Consider the following 26,796-nt stretch of genomic DNA (forward strand, 5'->3'; position numbering starts at 1 on the left):
CACCCGCGAAACAAAAACTGACGAAAATGGCTACTATCAAATGGTTACAACCGAGAATGAGGCCCCTTTTACTCAAAATTCAACACCATGTCAGATGATGATCCCTATGCCCGCTCCTAATTGTACGCTTTTGCCTGACTCTGGAATGCTTATAGCTGCTATGGGCATGAATCCCTTAAATATCGTAAATACTCCCCTTGGAAATGTTGTTAGCGCAATGGCGCAAAACTACCGCTATATAGCAGGCTAATTCCAAGTTAGCATCAGCGGCCTTCTTCTCCAATCCTGCTGGTTATCTATTACTATTACTCTTTGTTGTCTTTAAAAACTACATTTTACTCCTATGATATATGTAACAGCGTGTGTGTGTCTTTTAATTTTATCTATATTATGATGTGATTAAAGCCCTCTGATGAGAGGCTTATAATAATATGTAACTCTAAGGATTAAACTAAAGCGATAATCCATATTAAGGAGAGGGATCTTTTAATTATGTAATCACAACGTACGTTTATGGTTCCCATTTTGCTTTGTTACGTTTACACTGATCAAATATCATAAAAAGAGAAGAGATGGATCCAGGATTTCAAAGGGATGGGGCAGAGGCGGAGCTAGGATTTGAAGTGTATGAGTTCTAAATTATAAGATAAGACTATGACCTAAAACTAATATACAATAACAAGCTGACTAAAGAATGAGTACCGATATCTAATAGTATATATTAAAAGTAACGAACTCGACAAACACATTATATGAATACAAACATTATCATTTCAATTGCACTCGACGACTTGTCATGTTTTGAAAACGATCAATGATCGCATCATTAGGTACACTTTCAAATACTTCATCCTCTATATAACAAACTGTTGGTAAAAATACAATTGCAGTTGAAAAATAAAATGAAAAAAATTAAATAAAATATCTTCAAGTTGAGGCGCAGATATCTCGCTCTCTTTAAGGAGATTCAAGCCCACTGCAGCAAAGTCTTCACTGGTCTAGCAGTAATCCTCTTGACTTGTCTCCTCCAGGATACAACAGCTCGATCACGTTGTATGACTCGAACAAGCTCTGGACAAGTTGTTGAGTCCAAAGCTCCACCAAGATGAACACCTTCCTTCAAAAAAAGTAAAAACTCTCTTCTTCTTTTTTCACAACTTTAACCTCACTTTATTGAAATGCTCTACAATTATTTTTTCACACCATATTATGGAAGAAAGACTCATATTTATAGGTATAGGAATTCTTCCATAAATTAAATTGGAAGAAAGTGGGGTAATAAGTTATGAAATCATGGAGAACATGGGGTAATTAGTGGTAGAACATGGGAGAAGAGTTACAAAAGAGTTATGGCCATTTTCTACATCATGGAGTAGTGGGAGTTATGGGAGTTATAGTCATTTTCTACATCATGGAGTAGTGGGAGTTATGACATATTTTATTTTAATATTAGAATGCTAGAATACTAACGTTCCCCTACTCATTTTAATATTAAAATATATAAGAGAGTTTACCAGTTGAAGGGAGACTATTAGCATAATGAAGGTGTGCTCTGCATTGAAACTCCACTTAGCAAAACAACGATCTTTCCTCCAGAGTCAGTAGTGGTCTCAGACTTGAACTATGACTGCTTTAGGGAAATAAATTATCACTGCTTACACATAGTAATCAAGGTGTTGACATGAACTTTATTAACCAACACATTACGGCCTCGTGCTATCTCGGTTTTCATGAGTGTTTTTGAGAACAAACCCAATTCTCATAGGAAGCGCCCTACTTCCACACTCACATAGGTGAAATCTGTCAAGGGCATGGGCGAAGCTACGTACCTCCAAGGGTGGTCAACTGACCACCCTTCATCGAAAATTTACATGGTACTATATAGGTAAAATATTAGATTTTATTGGTATATAACATATATTGAACACCCTTTATTGGAGATTTTTATACTTTTTTCAAGTTTGAACACAGCTACTGGTCAAGGGTGCTTCTGTAACTCTAACACCCCACTCATACGAGGTATAGATTTTCATTAAGAGTTAATAAAACTCAACCTCGCCAATCATTACAGCATAAATGCACTCACACCATAGGGATGGAACAATAAAAAAAATAGTGCATTTAAAACCAAGCCATCATATGATTCGTTCTTCCCATTGAACCTGGTTATAGGATCTCTAGTCCCCATGTTGGGTTCCCTCATATATGACTTATGAGCTTGTGGGCTTCAATCCCATCACCCTCGATGTGCTCCAGACCCTTTCTCTTGCTAAGGCCTTTGCTCGGTTGTTTGAGGGCATGAGTATCTCCATATGATGTATTATTACTTATGTGAATCGTCAGTTTTAGTTTTCAAGTTACTCGAAATTTATTTAGAAGAAATGATTCTCAGTTAGAAGGTTTAAGTTGGAAAAGTTGATCAAATGTTGACTTATGTGTAAACGACCTTGGATTTGAATTTTTATGGTCCATTAGCTCCGTTAGGTGATTTTGGACTTAGGAGCGCGTCCGGAATGTGATTTGGAGGTCCGTAGTAGAATTTGGCTTGAATTGGCGAAAGTTGGAATTTTGGCGATTTTTGTCGGCAGCAAAAATTTTGATATCGGGGTGGGAATGGAATTCTAGAAGTTGGAGTAGCTTCGTGGTGTCATTTCTGACTTGTGTGTAAAATTTAAGGTCACTCGGACATGATTTGATAGGTTTCGGCGTCGTTTGTGGAATTTGAAAGTTTAGAAGTTCTTAGGCTTGAATCCGGGGGCGATTTAGTGTTTTGATGTTGTTTTGAGTGATTAGAAGGTTCGAATAAGTTCGTATGTTGATATATGACTTGTTGGTATGTTTGGCTGAGGTCCCGGGGGAGCTCGGGGTGATTCCGGATGGCTAACGGGGAGTTTGGAATTTGAAGAATGCAGTTGAAGCTGGTGCTGCTGCTGCTGCTGGTGTTTTCGCACCTGCGGAGTGGTAATCGCAGGTGCAAGGTCGCAAGTGCACTTGGGGAGGCGCAGATGCAGAAATTGAGGACCTGGGCTGGAACCGCAGGTACGTAAGAGAGGTCATATCTGCGAGCCCGTAGATGCGAGGCTGAGTCGCAGATGCGGAAGTGAGGAGTTTGGCATTTTCGGCAGAAGCGGAGGGAGATGCGCAGGTGCGCAACCGCAGGTGTGAGATGTTGGCCGCAGATGCAGAACTTTGTATATTAAGTGAGTTCCGCACCTACGATGGAAATTCCACAGGTGCGGTGCCGCAGAAGCGGAAATAGGCCCGCATGTGCGGTTTTGCTGGGCAGAAAAAACCCAGCTCGAGGTTTTGTTCTCCATTTTCGATTTTGGGTTTGAGGAACTCGGGAGAGAGGCAATTTTTCAAAGGATTTCATGGAGCAAAGTTGGGGTAAGTGATTCTAACCTATAATGGCATAAATTTCATGAATCCATGGATTTGTTCATCATCTAATTGGGAATTTGAGCTAGAAATTTGGGAATTTAGGGCTTGGAAATTGGAGAGTGGATTTTAAGGATTTGAGTGATCAAATGAGGTCGGATTTTAATAAATTTGGTATGGTAATACTTGTGAGCGAACGGGCTTTCTAATTTTGTGACATTTGTCGGATTTCGAGACGGGGCCGGGGGGTCGGGTTTGAGTGAATATCGGGATTTAGCCTATAATTTGGTATTTTTCCTGTGGAATTGGTTTCTTTAGCCTATATTGATTGTATTGTATCGCTTGTAGCTAGATTCGGGACATTCAGAGGTCGAGTCAAGAGGCAAAGGCATTGCGGAGTAAGAGTTTGCATGGTTTGAGGTATGTAACGCTTACAAACTTGGTTCTGAGGGTTCAAAACGCCGAACTTCATGATATGTGGTTAGTAATGACAGGTGTGCGGGCGTGCACCATGAGAATCGTGACCTGGTTCATTCCATGGCACCGTTTAATGACTCTTTCTTGTTGATATCCGAGTTTCCATTGTGTGATAAAGTAACTGCGCTATAAACATGCTAGATACCATGTTAGGGCTTCATGCCAATACTATTGGGACCCCTAGCGGTCATTTACTGCCGTCATTTCACTGATTTCACTGTTATCTTGTACTCGGTCATATTCATGCATTTCATATCATATCTCAGTCTCGGTTATTATTATTGGCATAACATATCATTGTTTCTGGGCTAGTTTCCATGATATTGTGAGCCCGTGGGTGAGAATGGAGAGTGATGACTGAGTGAGGCCGAGAGCCTGATCATGAGTGATACTTATGGGGTCGGGCTGCATACCTCAGCAGTTATATTGATTATGATAGCGCTGGGGTCGTAGGAGCCCCTCCGGAGTTTGCACACCCCCAATGGGCGCGGTTGATTATATTTAGGGATGGAGCTTCCCTTGATATGGAGATGGATCTACTCCTTGAGGCTGGATTGTCCTGTTGTCCTCGGTACTGGAGACTGATGGTCAGTGATGTATATATTCTGGGATGGATCTTCCCTGGCCGTGTGAGCCATATACAGTTCCGAGTGGTTGTGAGTTATTATTAATATCTGGAGATGGATCTTCTCCATAGGGTTGGATTGGCCTTCCTCAGTACTGAGTGACTGCTGTCAGAGATGTATATGTTTCGGGGTGGATCTTCTCTGGGTAGTGTGAGCCATATACAGTACTGAGTGGACGAGAATTTGAGAGTGGGAGCACATTGTGCATTTCATACAGCTGATGCATTGGCATGTAGAAGAAGTTGAGTTATGTATCTTAAAATGTTCAGATCTGTATTTACCTTATCACTTTGAGTTGTCTATTTAACTGAAAGCATGCCTATGTTCTGTACATTGATTCTATTTTATTTGTTGAGGTGGAGTTCGTCACTACCATTCAGTCCATAGTCTTGACTCGTTACTTACTAAGTTGTGTTGATACCCAATTTTTCCCTATGTCTTTTTTTTTATACTCAAATACTTTCAAAATAGCATGTGTATGCATATATAAGCATGCCCAAGAGTTTTGGTATTTTTCCCTAATCTTTAAGATTTTTAAAATTAATTTATTGTCTATTTTATCAGTACAAAATCCAGTAATTGCTCTCAAAATTATCATTTTTGTGAATAATTTATTTCCATTCTCATATTTACACCAAAGTATAATTAAGGTGATTTTTGCATATTTTTATAAATTTATTTGGTATTTTTAAAGCTAAATTGCATATAATTGCAAATATAACCTATTTTACGATCAATAGCATTTTACAATTATAAATTCATTTCCAATATTTTAAGATTAATATTTATATATTATTAATTAGTTCAGTGCTTTAAATTTGTTTTTAAAAATCATTTTAACTATTTTATATAAAATAAAAGGGGGAAATTGGCTATTTAACACATAGCCCATTATTGTTTCAATTTTAGCCCCAATTTAACCCCACCCCATCAGATCTAACTAAACCCAATTGGCCCAAAACCCAACCAAATTCGCCCCAGCCCAATCCCTAAACTAACCCGGCCCAACTCCGAACTAATCTGAGCCGTTGATCAAATAAGATCAACGGCCCAGATTCCTTTTCCTTAATTAAACTCTCACCTACCCCCCCTGACCCCTCACTTTTCAAGACCGGTCTCTCTCTCTCTATCCGTATCTCCCTCTCCTCCTTCTTTCTAGAACCTTTTGGTTCTTCTTCTCCGATGGCCTTCACCATCTCTCCGGCCACCTCCAGCCTCGCCTCTTTCGACCACCAGTCGCCTTGAAGCCTTATCTCACCGGTTCCCTCCGTCCCTGAGACACCATGAGTCTCCACCATGCAAGACGGTCACTGAAGCTTTGCCTGGGTTTGTTTCCGGCCTTTCTCCGATGGGTTTTGGTTCGATGGTGCTATAAACACCATTATTCCTAAGTTTCACAGCCAGGTTTCTCTTACTTCTTTCACTGGTTTCCTATGAAACCCTAACTTCGACCCAAACCTCTTAAATCTCTGTATTTTTAACGATTTTCAATTCATACCTTTATGTTTTGCACTACTCTCTACTCAATCTTTACGATTGTTCAAGTTTTAAACGTTTTTGTTCCTTTTTGAAAATTTTGAGTACTAAGTCATGATTCTCAGTACTATTTCTAAACATTTTTCTTAAGTCTGATGAAACCCTAGCTTTAGGGTTTATATTTGTATTATTGTCGTGTTTGCTTGTTTGTGTGTTCTTCTGGATTCTTCTCTGAGTTCCGTGCTCTTTGCTTTAATTTTGTTGCTAGTGTTTCATTCCCCCTGCCATTCTGTATTCTTCGCTTAAGGTTTCTCTGACTGTTTACATGGTGATTTTATACTGATTCTTACAAGCTCCCTTTAAGACTTAAGACTGTGATACTTGCCTTAAAAATTGTGATTTTGTGTATCTTCCTTATAGTTTGGTATTGATTCCGAATTGCTTCCTCAATCTGTGGGATACCTTCCTCAATTAATACTGATCTCCTAGGTTTTCAATCTCGTTCATTATTTTGAAAACTATTTTCCAGAATTAAAGTAGTATTTTGCCCTATATGTGTGCACAAATATGTTGATTGATTTGTCTGACATATTTCCCTAATTAAGTATCATGTACCTAGTCTTTATTGTATACCTTATACTATTCTGTTTCCTTATGTGATCATACCATGCTTTGTGATTTCTTTCCTTTTAAATAACTGCTTATTACCGTTTGACTTTGATTCCTTAATTAAAGGGGAGTCCATATACTGATTTGATTATGATTGATACTCAGTTCCTTAATTATGGATTGCTACCTTGTTTGTTTGCTCGTCTTCAGTATTATAAGTACCCCCCCCATTCTCTTTGCTTGAGACACCAACACATTGCATATCACAAACACACACAGCAATAAACATTGCTCTCTTTCTTATGCTACTTCTCTCTTTTGCTCTGTTGTTGCTCCCTGCTCCTGACTATTATTAGCCGGCTGAAAGCCAAGGCTAATATTGTGCTCATATTTGGCTCTTGCATTCTGTTGTGCAACATGTAATTGACTCCTTGGTTGCCTGTTGACACTTGCATGATCATGACCACTGTTTGCTCTTGATCTTACCTGTTATGACTATATTCTGTTACTACTTACTTTTGTGTCTAAATTCGACTATTTCAAGGTCTCTTAAAACTCTTTTGATTTTGTGTACTCATGCTTAGTGAGTTTGAATAAGTCTCTGTATCCCTTGGTGATATTTATGTGACCTATTTGTCCCCTTTGCCCATTATCCTTGTGTGCAACTCTCCAACTTTTTTGTAAACTCTTTAAACTACAAACTTTCCTCTCCTTCTTGCACTTCACACTTCTCTTAGAGATTAGGTTCTACCCCTTCGTGTAAGCATTNTTTTGGTTTAGGATATGAATACACCTAGAAAGAGCTCAATGAATGGTCACCACCATGGCGCGGTCCCTACTACCCACTGGAACATCCGATACCTCGCTTGGAGTAGACTTTCCAGCCAGCCGATGTCATATATGGGTCGGAGGAAGAGGAGGCGCTAGCGGCAATGAGGAATTTGTTTTTGGAAGATGACAACATGGATTGTTGTGTCATTTTCGAGGAGGAAGGGGAGGAAGGCCCTTCCATACAAGCTGTGAGCCGAGGAGCACGCCTCAACAATTGGTCCATCAGAACCACCAGAGCCCGAAAATCTTCGGGGTAGCAAGGCTGAACAAAGCACCATGCATTATCTTTTACTTTTCGCTAGTTGACTTTCTTTCCGCATTTTTAGTTTCAAAATAAGAGCTCCAATGTTCAAAACAATTATGAAATTTATTAAAGCATTTCAGTTTCTTATAAATCTTGCTCTTGTTACTTTTTATCGTTTACTTTATTTACACAGCATTACTATTACTTATCTTGATGAACCGACGATTGCGACTCGCAACGAGACAACGCAACAAACGGACATAGACTCAGAAGAGGATGATATACCAGAAGAGGTCGTTAAAGAGATTGAGGATTTTGAGAATAGGCCTAAGTCTAACTTGGACGAAACTGAGCTTGTCAACTTGGGGGATACAGAGAATGTCAAGGAAACGCGCATTAGTGTTCATCTGTCGCCATCGGAAAAGAAAGAGTACACGGAATTTCTAAGGGAATATGAGGACATATTCGCCTGGTCGTATGATGATATGACTGGTCTCAGTACATCTATTTTTGCTCACAAATTGCCAACAGATCCGACATGTCCGCCGGTAAAGCAGAAGCTCAGAAAGTTCAAACCTGACATGAGTTTGAACATCAAGGAAGAAGTTACCAAGCAAGTCAAAGCCAAGGTTCTCAGGGTAGTGGAATACCCAACATGGTTAGCCAACATTGTGCCAGTGCTGAAGAAGGATGGGAAGGTTAGAGTCTGTGTCGACTACCGGGATCTCAACCGGGCCAGTCCGAAAGACGACTTCCCCTTGCCGAACATACACATCCTGATTGACAACTGCGCCAAACACGAGCTGCAGTCGTTCGTTGATTATTTTGCCAGGTATCATCAGATATGGATGGATGAGGAAGACGCTGAGAAAATGGCTTTCATTATGCCGTGGGGAATGTATTGTTACAAAATGATGCCGTTTGGATTAAAGAATGCTGGGACCACCTACATGAGGGCCATGACTACTATTTCCACGACATGATACATAAAGAGATCGAGGTATATGTAGATGATGTCGTCATCAAATCCAAGAAAGCCACTGACCACATGGAAGATCTGAGGATGTTCTTCAACAGACTGAGAAGGTACAATCTGAAACTGAATCCCACCAAATGTGTATTCGGGTTTCCTGCCGAAAAACTACTTGGATTCATTGTAAGTCGACGAGGAATAGAACTGGATCCATCAAAGGTTAAAGCCATTCAAGAATTGCCACCGCCAAAAAATAAGAAGGACGTGATGAGTTTCCTGGGGAGACTCAACTATATCAGCCGGTTCATAGCTCAGTCCACTGTCATTTGTGAACCGATCTTTAAAATGTTGAAGAAGGACGCCGCTACCAAATGGACCGATGATTGCCAGAAAGCCTTCGACAGAATCAAGGAATACCTGTCAACGCCGCCAGTTTTGGTTCCGCCCGAACCAGGTAGACCTCTATTGCTTTACCTTGCAGTATTGGATGGGGCATTCGGTTGTGTTTTGGGACAACATGACGAAACGGGGTGAAAGGAGCAGGCCATGTACTATCTCAGCAAGAAGTTCACCCCGTACGAGGCCCGGTATTCCCTACTGGAACGCACCTATTGTGCTCTGACTTGGGTAGCTCAGAAGTTGAGGAATTATTTCTATGCCTATACCACTTACCTCATATCAAGAATGGATCCGCTGAAATATATCTTTCAGAAGCCCATGCCCACTGGCAAACTAGCCAAGTGGCAAATCCTACTGAGCGAATTCGGCATTGTCTACGTATCTCAGAAGGCAATCAAAGGACAAGCCTTGGTAGATCATCTCGCAGAGAATCCCGTGGATGGAGAATACGAGCCTCTAAAGACGTATTTTCCTGATGAAGAGGTATCTTTCATAGGAGAAGATATTGCAGAATCCTATGATGGTTGGAGAATGTTTTCGATGGAGCAGCAAATTTCAAAGTTGGTATAGGAGCAGTCCTAGTATCAGAAACCGGTCAGCATTATCCGGTATCTGCCAAACTCAAGTTCCCGTGCACCAACAACATGGCCGAATACGAAGCCTGCATCTTAGGGCTCAAGCTGGCCATTGATATGAATATTCAGGAGTTACTAGTGATCGGGGATTTAGATTTGCTCATACATCAGGTCTGAGAAGAATGGGCAACCAAGAACTCCAAGATACTCCCTTATCTGCATCATGTACAGGAGTTGAGGAAGAGGTTCACAAAGACAGAATTTCAGCATGTCCCTAGAGTCTAGAATGAGTCTGCCGACGCATTGGCCACTCTATCGTCTATGATTCAGCATCCAGATAAGAACTTCATAGATCCTATTCCGATAAAGGTTCATGACCAACCAGCTTATTGTGCTCATGACAAGGAAGAAGCGGACGGAAAACCATGGTTCCATGACATCAAGGAGTATTTGACAACAGGAGGATATCCGGAACTTGCAAATGCTACTCAGAAACGCACACTTCGGAGATTATCTAACAACTTCTTTCACAGCGGAGGAATCCTATATAGGAGGACTCCCGATTTGGGATTACTAAGGTGTGTCGAAGCAAAGGAAGCATCCAGGTTATTAGAAGAAGTTCACGCTGGGACCTGCGGTCCACATATGAATGGTTTTGTCTTAGCAAAGAAGATACTTCGAGTAGAATATTTTTGGATGACTATGGAAACGGACTGCATCTAGTATGTCCGAAAGTGCCATCGCTGTCAGATACATGCAGACATGATAAAGGTGCCTCCAAATGAGCTTATTGCAATAAGCTCGCCATGGCCGTTCGCCGCTTGGGGAATGGATGTTATCGGACCTATCGCGCCTGCCGCATCAAACGGGCACAGGTTCATTCTAGTGGCAATTGATTATTTCACCAAATGGGTTGAAGCAACATCATATAAGGCAGTGACCAAGAAAGTTGTGGCAGATTTTGTCCGCGACCGTATTATTTGTTGGTTCGGAATTTCGGAGTCGATCATTACTGACAACGGTTCCAATCTCAACAGTGATTTGATGAAAGCCATGTGTGAAACCTTCAAGATCCAGCACAAGAACTCTATAGCCTACAGACCTCAGATGAATGGAGCTGTAGAAGCGGCCAATAAGAATATCAAGAAGATACTAAGGAAAATGATAGAAAAGCATAAGCAGTGGCATGAGAAGTTATCATTTGCTTTATTGGGATACCGCACCACAGTTCGCACATCAACCAGGGCAACTCCCTACATGTTGGTTTATGGTACAGAGGCAGTCATTCCCGCAGAAATAGAAATTCCCTCTTTGAGAATCATATAGGAAGCAGAACTTGACGACGCAGAATGGGTAAAAAGCCGCTACGAGCAGCTAGCTCTTATAGATGGGAAGAGAATGAATGCAATTTGCCATGGTCAATTGTATCAGAACAGAATGTCCAGAGCTTTCAACAAAAGAGTCAAGCCGAGGCAGTTTACACCGGGGCAGCTGGTGTTGAAGAAAATATTCCCGCATCAAGATAAAGCCAAAGGGAAATTCTCTCCCAACTGGCAAGGTCCGTACATGGTTCATCGGGTTCTAACCGGAGGAGCCCTCATACTTGCAGAAATGGACGGAGAAGTCTGGCCAAAGCCGATCAATTCAGATGCAGTGAAGTGATACTATGTGTAGTCATTTATGATTTCTTTATGATGTAATTTGAACTACGCCTGACCTGATTCCCGTTTAAGAGGGGATACGTAGGCAACCCTATGGGTTCGGTAACAATTCAATAAAATTTTCATTTCCCGCCCCCCCCTCCCCCCTCCCCCCACCATTGGAAACTGGGCAGAATTTTGAGGAGGACCCTCAAAATTCAGAAGTTGGTTTTTCAGCCATTCATCGCACGCAGCTGTTGGAAGCACCAGCCCAGTAAACTGGGGCAGAATTTGGAGGAGGACCCTCAAAATTCCGAAGCGAGAGAGGTTGCAATGTCTTGAATCGCGTCGCAGTAGTTGGTTCATCTAAAAGAAAACTTTTATTTTCAATTATGTATTTACATTATATTTTTACTAAATCATGCATGGCTACCATCAAAATTTCTTTGTTTAGCGACGTTACCCCAATGAAAACAAGAGCCGAGCAGGACAAGCGAAGTCCATGGGAAGACGAACTAACCTTCCCCCCTTATTACAAAACTCACAATTTTTCTTTGGATGCAGGCACTTAGGTCGCAAAATCATTAGATATATCTATGCACTCATACTTATTCAGGAATACAACTTCTCAGAATCATCACCTATTTGCAAGTGCTATCCGCACACGGCATCCCTAGCAGCCAAAACCACACAATTAGTTATCGGCCGTCATCTATCAGCTAAGAGATTTCATTACTATTCGCCTTTTATTTTCCCGCATTTCATAAGGCTACCTTTCTGCCTTCTGAGACTAAGCATTGTCTCCATCTGCATTTCCCTGAATTGCATAAGGCTACCTTTCCGCCTTCCGAGACTAAGCATTGTCTCCATCTGCATTTCCCTGCATTGCATAAGGCTACCTTTCTGCATTCCGAGACTAAGCATTGTCTCCATCTGCATTCCTCTGCATTGCATAAGGCTACCTTTCTGCCTTCCGAGACTAAGCATTGTCTCCATCTGCATTTCTCTGCATTGCATAAGGCTACCTTTCTGCCTTCCGAGACTAAGCTCTGTCTCCATCTGCATTTTTTCGCATTGCATAAGGCTACCTTTCTGCCTTCCGAGACTAAGCATTGTCTCCATCTGCATTTCCCTGCATTGCATAAGGCTACCTTTCTGCCTTCCGAGACTAAGCGTTGTCTCCAACTGCATTCCTCTGCATTGTATAAGGCTACCTTTCTGCCTTCCGAGACTAAGCATTGTCTCCATCTGCATTTCTCTGCATTGCATAAGGCTACCTTTCTGCCTTCCGAGACAAAGCTCTGTCTCCATCCTGCATGGGTGAAATATCGCCACTTTATTTTTTCTTGCATGGCTGAAATATCGCCACTTCATTTAAACCCTGCACCGGCTGAAATATCGCCACTTTATCTTTCTTGCACGACTAAAATATCACCACCTTTTATTTGCCTCTTGCATCGGTTGAAATATCGCCACTTTCTGCATTTCATGGGCTGAAAGATCGCCAAATTGTCCAAAGGCGTCATTGTTCGGAGGCACCATTTTCATAGCCCGAGAATGCCATGCCATGGCCTGAGGACCTCATTTTACCTTTTGCATATCATTATTCAAAGGCATCATGGTTCGGAGGCATCATTCTCATAGCCCGAGAACATCATTTCATAGCCTGCGAATCCTTTATTATACGCTTCATGGCCCAGGACGTCATCCTAACCGTCCAAAGACATCATTCATGGTCCAATGGGAACTTGCATCACGTTTAAATTTATGCACAACATATGTTGGTATTATTCATTTGCAGGTACACCGGCTATAAACAGCCGTCTCAGCAGAAGCGATCCCGCTCCAGTTCCCGCAGCCTACCAGACATCAACAACTTTTCTCAACCTAAACATCTCGTCCGTTCTTTTCAAAAAACCTCCATCGGCATATTCCGTCAATGGACCCTGAACTACATATGGCCTGATTCCTGTAAGACCGGGGATATATAGGCAGCTCAGGAACCAGAGCTCAATCAAATCTTTTCAAATCATTTCTTTCGGTCAAAATTGGCCATCATATCTTTACCCGACAACTCTTTCATCCTTCCGGGTAAAGAGGGGCAGCTGTTGATAACCAATTTTTCCCTATGTCTTTTTTTTATACTCAAATACTTTCAAAATATCATGTGTATGCATATATAAGCATGCCCAAGAGTTTTGGTATTTTTCCCTAATTTTTAAGATTTTTAAAATCAATTTATTATCTATTTTATCAGTACAAAATCCAGTAATTGCTCTCAAAATTATCATTTGTGAATAATTATTTCCATTCTCATATTTACACCAAAGTATAATTAAGGTGATTTTTGCATATTTTTACAAATTTATTTGGTATTTTTGAAAGCGAATTGCATATAATTGCAATTATAACCTATTTTACGATTAATAGCATTTTACAATTGTAAAATCATTTCCATTATTTTTAGATTAATATTTATATATTATTAATTAGTTCAGTGCTTTAAATTTGTTTTTAAAAATTATTTTAACTATTTTATATAAAATAAAAGGGGGAAATTGGCTATTTAACACATAACCCATTATTGTTTCAATTTTAGCCCCAATTTAACCCCACCCCATCAGATTTAATTAAACCCAATTGACCCAAAACCCAACCAAATTCGCCCCAGACCAATCCCTAAACTAACCCGGCCCAACTCCGAACTAATCTGAGCCGTTGATCAAATAAGATCAACGGCCCATATTCCTTTTCCTTAATTAAACTCTCACCTACCCCCCCTGACCCCTCACTTTTCGAGACCGGTCTCTCTCTCTCTATCCGTCTCTTCCTCACCTCCTTCTCTCTAGAACCTTCTGGTTCTTCTTCTCCGATGGCCTTCACCATCTCTCCGGCCACCTCCAGCCTCGCCTCTTTCGACCACCAGCCGCCTTGAAGCCTTATCTCACCGGTTCCCTCCGTCCCTGAGACCCCATGAGTCTCCACCATGCAAGACGGTCACTGAAGCTTTGCCTGGGTTTGGTTCCGGCCTTTCTCCGATGGGTTTTGGTTCGATGGTGTTATAAACACTATTATTCCTAAGTTTCACAGCAAGGTTTCTCTTACTTCTCTCACCGGTTTCCTATGAAACCCTAATTTCGACCCAAACCTCTTAAATCTCTGTATTTTTAATGATTTTCAATTCATACCTTTATGTTTTGCACTACTCTCTACTCGTTCTTTACGATTGTTCAAGTTTTAAACGTTTTTGTTCCCTTTTGAAACTAGGGTTTCTTAACCCCTTTTCGAAAATACTTTATCTTCTGATTTTGAGTACTAAGTCATGATTCTCAGTACTTTTTGTAAACATTTTTGCTTAAGTCTGATGAAACCCTAGCTTTAGGGTTTATATTTGTATTTGTCGTGTTTGCTTGTTTGTGTGTTCTTCTGGATTCTTCTTTGAGTTTCGTGCTCTTTGCTTTAATTTTGTTGCTAGTGTTTCATTCCCCCTGCCATTCTGTGTTCTTCGCTTAAGGTTTCTCTGACTGTTTACATGGTGATTTTATATTGATTCTTACAAGCTCCCTTTAAGACTGTGATACTTGCCTTAAAAATTGTGATTTTGTGTATCTTCCTTATAGTTTGGTATTGATTCCGAATTGCTTCCTCAATCCGTGGGATACTTTCCTCAATTAATACTGATCTCCTAGGTTTTCAATCTCGTTCATTATTTTGAAAACTATTTTCCAGAATTAAAGTAGTATTTTGCCCTATATGTGTGCACAAATATGTTGATTGATTTGTCTGACATATTTCCCTAATTAAGTATCATGTACCTAGTCTTTATTGTATACCTTATACTATTCTGTTTCCTTATGTGATCATACCATGCTTTGTGATTTCTTTCCTTTTAAATAACTGCTTATTACCATTTGACTTTGATTCCTTAATTAAAGGGGAGTCCATATACTGATTTGATTATGATTGATACTCAGTTCCTTAATTATGGAATGCTACCTTGTTTGTTTGCTCGTCTTCAGTACTATAAGTACCCCACCTTCTCTTCTTTCAAACACACGAACACAAGGCATAAAACACTTGAGTTCAAACACACACGAACACAAGGCATAAAACACTTGAGTTCAAACACACACGAACACATTGCATATCACAAATACACACAACAATCACATTGCTCTCTCTTGTGCTATTTCTCTCCTTTTCTCTCTTGTGCTGTTGTTGCTCCCTGCTCCTGACTGTCATTAGCCAGCTGAAAGCTTAAGCTAATATTGTGCTTATACATGGCTCTTGCATTCTGCTGTGTTCTCTTATTACTAGTATGTTCTGATTTAATTCCATGTTCCAAACCAATGTGGTTATTACTACTTCAGTGTGTTATATTCCTAATTGTTTTCTAGCTATGCTTCTGTTGTGCAACATATAATTGACTCCTTGGTTGCCTGTTGACACTTGCATGATCATGACCACTGTTTGCTCTTGATCTTACCTGTTATGACTATATTCTGTTACTACTTACTTTTGTGTCTAAATTCGACTATTTCAAGGTCTCTTAAAACTCTTTTGATTTTGTGTACTCATGCTTAGTGAGTTTGCATAAGTCTCTGTATCCCTTGGTGATATTTATGTGACCTATTTGTCCCCTTTGCCCATTATCCTTGTGTGCAACTCTCCAACTTTTTGTAAACTCTTTAAACTACAAACTTTCCTCTCCTTCCTGCACTTCACACTACTCTTAGAGATTAGGTTCTACCCCCTTCGTGTAAGCATTGCCTTGAGTACCCCTGAGTACTCACTGAACTTTGACACACAAGGATGGTAATTCCACACTGTGCTTGTCCAATATTTTGGTAAGTGTTTGGGTGCTGGTATTGGCCAGGGACCCAGTGGGGGCCCTAGGGAGCTTTGCCGCACCCTGACCATGTCATGGCTTTGAAACTCGAAAAGGAGTGAGGTTGGAAGATTGGTCATGGTTGAGGCTCCCTATAGAATAACTTCTTATTTTATTCTTTATTACTGTAATTCGGCTATCATTGGTTTGTAATAATTTGTAAACGAATGATTTGGGTTTGGATAGTGAATATGGGGGATTATGCATGCTTAGTTTAAGTAATGGGTAGAAAACATGCTTATAGGATTTTATTTACTTATCTGCGCAATAGATAACCTGTATATGACATGTATCTCATACATTAGAGATCCTGCTCTAGGTTCTTTACTTTCAGCCTGTTATTATGCTCATTTCGTAACCATGATCAGTTAATAACAAGAAAATAATTGTTATAAGGCTATTGCTGCATTCTCATAATCATTAGCATTTAGAAATCATGTTTTAGGAACTCCTATGTGCATTAGACATCCTGTTGTTTAGGGTTTTATACTTGTCTGAGTTGCAATTGTTAAACGCCTCATTAGCATGCTTAATCTAATAACACAAGTACGGTTAATTGTATGTGTACCCCTTTTAAAATTGGAAATCAAATATGCATGTTCACCCTTTAAGATAATTAGGCAATACGTACGACGCCTGGGCAAATTTTAGGCCTAATAAGAATTGATTAACCATGTTTTTACCGGTTTAGGACTAATCAGCCTCTTTTAATTTTGAACTCTGCCGCTCCCATTCTTGCTTTGACTCCCTGAAGTTCACTCTGCTTTTTTATTAAAACTCCCGCTCTATCTGGAAACAAATCTTGAAATTGTGCATCTATATACTCTCACTGATTTTCTGATTCTTGTTCTATTATGTTTTCAAACTACTGGGTTACCATTCTCTGCCCAGAATCGTGTTGTTTTGAATACTTGTCTTGCATCTCGTTAAGATACTGTCACTACTTTTTTTTCAAAAACCATGCTTTAACGGTTCTTTTACTAACTCAACTGCTGTTACCTATTCCCTTTTTTTTAAACTCCCATCTTTGAGACCTTAAATGTGTTTGACACGTGCTAATTACGTGTTCACTTGTGGAGGGATCTGTGAGCCTTTATTTGTCTTTGTATGTTCCCTTATGTGCGGTCCTATTTGTTATGTATGTCGCTTAGCATTTTATCCTTTAAACCTAAGGGTTCAACCTAGTCCTTACCTTGTAGTAATAGTGGTCCTAAATACCCTCTAGGACTTATAGGACGGGACGGGTAATAGCACGCAATAAGCATTCGTGACCAACCCACGCATTTTAAATAACATTTACGGGGTGGGAAGGGTAGAATATGGAGATGATGACCGATGAGCTAATATCTCATGTAGCCCCTCTTCTGAGGAGTGATTACTGGATATTGCATTGACGTGATCCATATTAATCATAAACCTATGACCCCCTTCCCTTTACTTTTCTTTTTTTTATCTGCTTTCTTTAGAAATTGTTTAAATCTTTCATAATTTCGGCCCTCTTTACTTCTCCTCACAGTTTCAACTTATTTGCAATGTTATATGCAAACCTCTTCTATTTGAGCCCTTTAATTTCTTACTTGAATATGTGAAGTCACAATTATTACATGGCCGGGAACCACACTAGTGCATCTTGAGGGATGCCTAACACCTTCCCCTCGAGATAATTTCTAGCCCTTACCCAAACCCTGTTTCTTCAAACTCAAACCCTTTTAGTGTCCTAATGCACTTTAATTATTAGGTGGCGACTCTTCAAATTCCAAAAGCCCAATTCCCAAAAGGGAACGAGTTGTCCTCCTAAGTGTCGTAAATCCGATTTCGCCTTAGAAAAAGGGGGCATCGACAAGTTGGTGTACTCACGTTATCCCCTACACCTTGTGTGCAGGTTTAGGCACTTTTGGACCCAGTGGCGGTTTTTGGTCGAGGCTTCATGTTTAGGATATTATTTAGGTATCTGCACGGCGTTCGCAGGCCTTGACTCTCGATCTCTATATCTAGATGTATTTCAGTTTGTTTCCTTGAATGTTGTAACAGACTATGTTTTCGTTTAGATGCTCATGTACTTAGTGACACCCTGGTTTTGGGTTGATGTATCTTATTTTTGAATTCCTTATGATCAAACAGTTTCCTCTAAATGTTCAACGCTTCCGTTAAATGTTTTTCAAACTTATTGTTGTTGTATTATTTTGGTTGAGTTGAGGCTGGCCTAGTTCCACGATAGGCGCCATCACGACGGGTTGAGTTTTGGGTTGTGACAAGTTAGTATCAGAGCCTAGGTTGCATAGGTCTCACGAGTCATGAGCGGGTTTTGTAGAGTCTTGCTGATCGGTACAGAGACATTTGTACTTATCTTCGAGAGGCTGCAGAACCCTTAGGAAACTTCACATTCTTGAATTCTTATCGTGCGGTATTGATTCAGTTTGAAGCGTTATCCTTTGAATTCCTTCCACGCATTCGTATGCGCACTTGAGCGCTCGGTATCAGCTGTGCATCGACAACTTACGATTCAATGGATGAGGTGCGAGATGTGATTTCAGTATGCTGATGAAGGGCCAGTCTAGAGGACTTGAGGCCAGGTTTTGATCGTAGCTTGAGCACAGAGATGTTGATTGTGTGAGCGTGCTTGTGGATTTATATGTCCGGTAGTGTCCCTATTAGTGGAATTTGTGGCTGGATGGCTACGTGATGGTTGTGATGTGACTGCGAGATAAGTTCATATGATTTGAATGTGACGAGAAGGATTTGCTTGAGGTGTAGAAAGAACTATTTGGTGCTTGATTTCCATCCTGATTTGACGTATATTCTCGAGTTATGAGAGTGATGGAGGATCCTTTTCATGTTATTTAGTCGAGGAGTGAAGTAGATTTTCATGTCGTGATATGAGTTCAGATTCAGGAAGATTAAGTGATTGCGTAATGTTTATGACTGTGGAAGGGTATAAAGAGATGTTAGTTTGAGGTGAATCAGGTGGGTCATCTCCTGCGGGGTGTCCTGAGGGTAGTGTGATCCCTATGTTGTTTTCTAGCAGGTTCTCTTTTACCAGTAAAATATATGTGTTGCAATTTGAGTTTTGATCGCTTGTGAGAGTGGGCCTGATTGTTACAAGGGTGAATGCGAGATTTGCATATGATTTGAGATGCTAGATGATTTGTGTTACATGAGCTTATAGAGGATTTAGTTGAATCTCACTACGGTATTATGGCTGTAATAAAGTATGGGCACTGTGAGTTATGGTGTGTTTTGATCTATGGCATTGAGCCAAGTGAGGGAGTCCGCTATTAATAAGTTGATTCTACGGTTATGTGTTATATTGCTTTCGGTTTGAGGTATACTTGTGAATGAGTTATGTTCAGTATAAGGTGAAATCGAGGATGACTTGAGTAAAGGAATTTTTGGGTACGAGTTGTATTAGGCTTTATGAGTATATGAGTATCACGAAATGATTTGAGTTGTTATTGGTGAAGGATGTAATATGCATAGAGTAGGAATTTATTTGGTTGCATTAAGGTGGGATTACTTCCTTGGGTGTTGGAAAGCTAATTGAGCACAGGTCGTTCGGTCCGTTTGATTAGTCTAATTGAGATTTGAGCAAAGTGGATGGCTCTCGAGAATGGTTCTAATGAATTCAAGATTTATACGTGGCAATTGAGAATGTCGCGGATTGGTATATGGCTAAAAGCTGAGAGTTACATTTGATGGTGTCGAGACTCATAGTATTTCTACATCATTATGGATTCTACATTCAGTACCAGGAAGGTAAAAATGAACAACTTTAAATACATAGAAGACCTCTTCAGAGTGGGTATCTCGGTTGTGGTACTTTTGGGGTGCTTAAGAGAGCATTCAACGGCTTATGAGCCTTAGGGAGGTGTTGTTTTATGCTAGGGTCTCGTGTAATGATTCTTGGTTGAGTATTGTGGTATTATGGCAAGGAGAAGTATCAATTTGAAGGTAATTCAGAAGGAACTCGAATAAATAGGATAACTTAGTAGTAGGTTGGATCGGCATGGTAATGGATATGATCGGTTCTTTGGGTGCTTATGATGTGGTAGGTCTCTAGAGGTGTTTCGTGGCAATGCTCATGGGTTTTTGGTGACCTGCATAGCTTGGTTGAGATAGAAGGATTCAGTCTTAACAGTTTGGTTTTGTGCAATTGGTATTCGGAGAGTTCTCGATGGTTTCTACCACGGGTTGAGATGTATATTTCCTATTGGTGTGTGGAGCATGTTGCGTATTGTGATTTTCTCCTGGATGGGATTAAATGGAAGATTCTTAGCTAATTGAGTATGTAGTTTGCTTGAGACTCAGAGTTGATCTTGAGATTTTTGTCTTTTTCATATGATGGCATAATAGGTGTGGTGTGGTATGTAGGATTGAGATTTGCATTTGCAAGATCACGATTCAGTTTTGAAAGGAAGGTCCCGAATTCTTAGGCAGCATGTACAATTTCAGATGACTAGGTAAATGACATTACTAGTTGGTATGGCTTGATGAGATTATACATTTCAGAAGGGTAATGTGTTTTGATTTATGGATACTTCATTGGTATTGCGGTACTCTCTTGTTTGATCTATTGTTAGTGTTCAAATTTTGCCTTGTGGCACAGAAGAATTATAGAAGTATTCCTCGTGGGATGATAGTGTATTGGAGTAGTGTTAGACATTCAGGCAGTGGAGTTGAGATCGGATATGGTGATCCATGTGCTCTATGGATTTGGATACTGGGAGTTCTCATGAGTAGATTGTTTCATGGTTGTGGACTGTGAAAACGTAGCCAAGGTTGGTCAAAAGATAGCATGTGTTGTGATTAAGTTATTGTGGACTTTCGGAGGGTTATTTATCTATTGTGGGTGACAAGAGTTGATTTGGGGTTCATTGGTAGGCCCAATATGGATGTGTGTTCTACACCGGGTCGGATTGGTTGACTCCGTACTGTTGTTGTTGAGGGATGTGTCATTCGGTTAGAGTTGAGCTTACTTGTCTTCTAGTATGTTCTATGAGTTACCGTTCTATGCTACGAAGGGTTGTGATTCGTTGGTTATATACACCCATGGTGCGGTTCTATTTGGGACTTATGGTAGAATTGGAGCGAGATGGGTATTAGGGTGTTGAATGATCGATTTCACATCAATTATGTTCATTCCGGACTATGGTATTGAGTTATTTGCTTCTCAGTGGTTATGGTCATTCACTTTTGGTGCTAGATGTCAGATTGCGCGTGGTTGTTGATTTTTTTAGCATTTTGACTTGAAGTATTTCATGTGGACAGTGTTTGGATGGGATCGCGCATTACAACGAAGTTAGGTTGGGATATGATCCTTTGTGTTAGATTCGTGTGTTTTGGTTCTACGGTGTGTGATGGGTTCTTAGCATTTCATTGTGGTGGCACTGGTTGAGCTTGCAGGACAGTTTTCTCACTGGAGTCATTTTCTATGTTTGCGTTCGTTTAAATTGTTGCGTATTGGTGCATGGATTTCACGGTTTGTGGATCTGGGTAGTATTGGTGTGGCATATTGGTAGAGTAGCTTGTATTTGATAAGATGAGGTCGTCGGAGCTAGAATAGGTGCTATCGGATTTGATTTTGGTATATTTAAAAGGGGTAATGTCGCTGATCGGCTTAGAAATTGGCTATAGTTCTTGTCGAAGGAGAGGGAGTTCAACAACTGGTTGATGTGATGAATGGTTATGAGTTATTGCGTGTTTCTTTCATCGTTGGCATTATATGAAGGTGTTAGAACGACGCTCTGTTTGATAAGAGGTTTATTACCAGCGTTTGGTTGTTTTGGGCAACTACTGTGATTAGAAATCATCGTTGTGAATGTTTGAGTTATGTGTTATATCATGTGATTTTATCTTGGGTTATGACTATGGCTGGATAAAGCTTGTTTAGACTTATACAGTGTGGGGATGCGAGATTCTGATCTTATAGAAAATTTCGGATGTGGTAATAGGATTCCAAGGCTTATGGGCTAGGTTGGATTAAGAAATTCCAGTCATGTTGTGTTATCAAACCTATATGGGATAGGGTGACGTGGGATCACCCCCGGGTATGTGCATGGTAAGGTTACACGGCGATTTGATGACTTTTGGAACAACTCCGGGCACGTTCGAGGACGAACGTGTGTTTAAGTGGGGGAGGATGTAACGACCCGATCGGTCGTTTTGAGCATTTACACTTCACTCGGTTGTTTGAGAGCATTAGTAGATCCGTATGATGTATTATGACTTATGTGAATCGTCGGTTTTAGTTTTCAGGTTACTCAAAATTAATTTAGAAGTATGATTCTTAGTTAGAAGGTTTAAGTTGGAAAAGTTGACCAGATGTTGACTTATGTGTAAACGACCTCGGATTTGAATTTTTATGGTTCCATTAGCTCTGTTAGGTGATTTTGGACTTAGGAGCGCGTCCAGAATGTGATTTGGAGGTCCGTAGTAGATTTTGGCTTGAATTGACGAAAGTTGGAATTTTGGCGATTTTGGTCGGCAGTGAAAATTTTGATATCAGGGTCGGAATGAAATTTCAGAAGTAGGAGTAGGTTCGTGCTGTCATTTCTGACTTGTGTGTAAAATTTGAGGTCATTCGGACGTGATTTGACAGGTTTCAGCATCGTTTGTGGAATTTGAAAGTTTAGAAGTTCTTAGGCTTGAATTCAGGAGTAATTTGGTGTTTTTATGTTGTTTTGAGTGATTTGAAGGTTCGACTAAGTTTGTATGTTGATATATGGCTTATTGGTATGTTTGGCTGAGGTCCCAGGAGAGCTCGGGGTGATTCCGGATGGCTAAAGTAGAGTTTGGAATTTGAAGAATGCAACTGAAGCTGTTGTTGCTGGTGTTTTCGCACCTGCGGTGTGGGAATCGCAGGTGCACTTGGGAAGCCGCAGATGCGGAAATTGACGACCTGGGCTGGAACTGCAGGTGCGTAAGAGAGGTCGCATCTGCGAGCCCGCAGATGCGAGGCTGAGTCGCAGAGGAGTTTGGCATTTTCCGCAGAGCGGAGGGAAATGTGCAGGTGCGCAACCGCCGGTGCGAGATGTTGGCCGCAGATGCGGAACTTGGTATATTAAGTGAGTTCCGCATCTGCGATGGAAATTCCGCAGGTGCGGTGCCGCAGAAGCGGAAATAGGATAGCAGGTTCGGTTTTGCTGGGCAGAAAAACCCTAGCTCGAGGTTTTGTTCTCCATTTTCAATTTTAGGTTTGAGGAACTCGTGAGAGAGGCGATTTTTCGAAGGATTTCAAGGAGCAACGTTGGGGTAAGTGATTCTAACCAATAATGGCATAAATTTCATGAATGCATGGCTTTGTTCATCATCTAATTGGGAATTTGAGCTAGAAATTTTGGAATTTAGGGCTTGGAAATTGGAGAGTGAATTTTGGGGATTTGAGTGACCAAATGAGGTCGGATTCGGATAAATTTGGTACGGTTAGACTCGTGAGCTAATGGGCTTTCTAGTTTTATGACTTTTGTCGGATTTCAAGACGTGGGCCCGGGGGTCGGGTTTGAGTGAATTTCGGGATTTGGCCTATAACTTGGTATTTTTCCTGAGGAATTCCTTTAGCCTATATTGATTGTATTGTATCGCTTGTGGCTAGATTTGGGACGTTCGGAGGCCAAGTCGAGAGGCAAGGGCATTGCGGAGTAGGAGTTTGCATGGTTTGAGGCAAGTAGCGCTTTCAAACTTGGTTATGAGGGTTCGAAACCCCGACTACGTGTTATGTGGTTAGTAATGAGGTGACGCACATGCCAAGTGACGGGCGTGCGGGCATGCACCATGAGAATCCTGACCTGGTTCATTCCATGGCACCGTTTACTGACTCTTTCTTGTTAATATCCAAGTTTCCATTGTGTGATATAGTAATTGAGCTGTAAACATGCTAGATACCATGTTAGGGCTTCAGGCCGATACTATTGGGACCCCTACTGGTCGTTTCCTGCTGTCATTTCACTGATTTCACTGTTATCTTATACTCAGTCATATTCATGCATTTCATATCATATCTCAGTCTTGGTTATTATTATTGGCATAACATATCATTATTTCCGGGCTAGTTTCTATGACATTGTGATCCCATGGGTGAGACTAGAGAGTGATGACTGAGAGAGGCCGAGAGCCTGATCATAAGTGACAGTCATGGGATCGGGCTGCATGATGCAACAGTTATATTGATTATTATATCACTTGGACCGTAGGAGCCCCTCCGGAGTCTGCACACCCCCAGTGGGTGCGGTTGATTATATTCAGGGATGGATCTTCCCTTGATATAGAGATGGATCTTCTCCATGAGGTTGGATTGGCTTGTTGTCCTCGGTACTAGAGACTGATGGTCACTGATGTATATATTCTGGGATGAATATTCCCGGGGCCGTGTGAGCCATGTACAGTACAGAGTGGTTGTGAGTTATTATTATTATCCGGAGATGGATCTTCTCCATAGGGCTGGATTGGCCTTCCTCAGTACTGAGTGATTGCTGTCAGAGATGTATATATTTCGGGATGGATCTTCCCTGGGCTGTGTGAGCCCTATACAACACTGAGTGGACGAGCATTTGAGAGTGGGAGCGCATTGTACATTTCATACAGTTGATGCATTTGCATGCAGAAGAAGTTGAGTTATATATCTTAAAGTGTTCGGATCTGTATTTACCTTATCACTTTGAGTTGTCTATTTAACTGAAAGCATGCCTACGTTCTGTACATTGATTGTTGAGTTGGAGTTCGTCACTACCATTCAATCCATAGTTTGGACTCGTTACTTACTGAGTGGGTGTACTCACGTTACCCCCTGCACCTTGTGTGCAGATTTAGACACTTTTGGACCCAGTGGCGGTTGTTGGTCGAGGCTTCAGGCTTAGGAGATTATTGAGATATCTGCACGACAACACATGCCTTGACTCTTCATCTCTATCTCTAGATGTATTTCAGTCTGTTTCCTTGAATGTTGTAACAGACTATGTTTTCCTTTAGATGCTCATGTACTCAGAGACACCCTGGTTTTGGGCAGTTGTATCTTATTTGGGAATTCCTATGATCAAACAATTTCCTCTAAATGTTCAAAGCTTCCGTTAAATGTTTTTCAAACTTATTGTTGTTGTATTGTTATGGTTGAGTTGAGGCTGGCCTAGTTCCACGATAGGCGCCATCACGGACGGGTTGAGTTTTGGATCGTGACAAGTCAGTGGATCTGCAAGATTATCACAAGATTTAACATAATCAATATTAATGGTACCGCTTGTCAAATATGATCTCATAGTACTATGTTTTTTTCTCATAGGTCTGGATTTACCATTGTAATAATGGTTTTGTACTCTACCAATTGCACCAGTGCTATCACAATGAATCAAAATAGGAGGAATTAGTTTTTCAAAATAAGGAATTTGAAATAATAAATCTCTCAACCAATTCGCTTCCTCACTAGCTGAAGCTAAATCAATTAGCTCAGCCTCCATGGTAGAGTTAGCAATTATTGTTTGCTTTTTTGATTTCTAACAAATAACACCCCTCCCCTCCCCAAAGTAAAAATATAACCTGTAGTAGAACATGAATCACTACATAAAGAGCTCCAATCTGCATTAGAAAAGCCTTCGAGTACAGCATGATATTTTTTATAAAAAAGCCATAGGGTTTTGTACTAAGTAAATACCTCATAACTCTTGTTATGCCATGCCAATGTTCACTACCTGGCTTACTTGTAAACCTACTAAGTACTCCTACTGCGTATGCAATATCAGGCCGAGGACAATCAGTCACATATCTCAAGCTTCTGATTAGGCTAGCATATTCTTTTTGATTTATCACATCATTGTCACTTTGTACAGGAAATAAGTGAACACTTGAATCAAAAGGGGTTACAACATGATTGCAATCAATAAAATTATATTCTTTTCAAAATTTTCTCAACATAATGTGACTGGTCAAGGAAAATTCCATCACGTATTCTAGTAATTTTCATTCCAAGAATGAAATTTGCCTCAACAAAATCTTTCATGTCAAAATGGCTACTAAGCATGCTTTTAGTTTCTCCAATAACATTCATGTTAGAGCCAAATAATACCAAATAATCAACATAGAGGCAAACAATTACATGTGAATTATTCCAAGACTTATGACAGGTGCACTTATCACACTCATTTGATTTAAAACCATTTTCAATCATGCAGGAATCAAACTTTTCATGCCATTTCTTAGGTGTGTGTTTCAAGCCATATAGAGATTTAGTAAATTTACACACTTTACTTTCTTGGCCTGCTTCTATAAAACCTCAGGTTGATCCATATAAATTTCTTCATTTAGGTCCCCATTTAAAAAAAGTAATTTTTACATCCACTTGATGAATATGAAAATCAAAATTGCAGCAATAGCAATTAAAAGTCTAATGAATGTAACTCTAGTTATTGGAGAAAAAGTATCAACAAATTCTAGGCCTTCTAGTTGCTTAAAACTTTTAGCAACTAACCTAGCCTTAGACTTATCAACAGATCCATCCGATTTTAATTTTTTTCTTAGGACCCATTTGCACCCAATTGTTTTGCAACCTGGTGGTAAATCAACCAACTTCCAAGTTTTATTAGAAATTAGTGACTCCATTATATCATTTACAGCCTCTTTCCAAAAAATAACATTAGGTGATAATAAAGCTTCTTGTAAAGTAAGAGGGTAATTTTCAATATTAGAAACATAAAAATC

Source organism: Nicotiana attenuata, unplaced genomic scaffold (genome assembly GCF_001879085.1).
Source record: "Nicotiana attenuata strain UT unplaced genomic scaffold, NIATTr2, whole genome shotgun sequence".
Taxonomy (NCBI): domain Eukaryota; kingdom Viridiplantae; phylum Streptophyta; class Magnoliopsida; order Solanales; family Solanaceae; genus Nicotiana; species Nicotiana attenuata.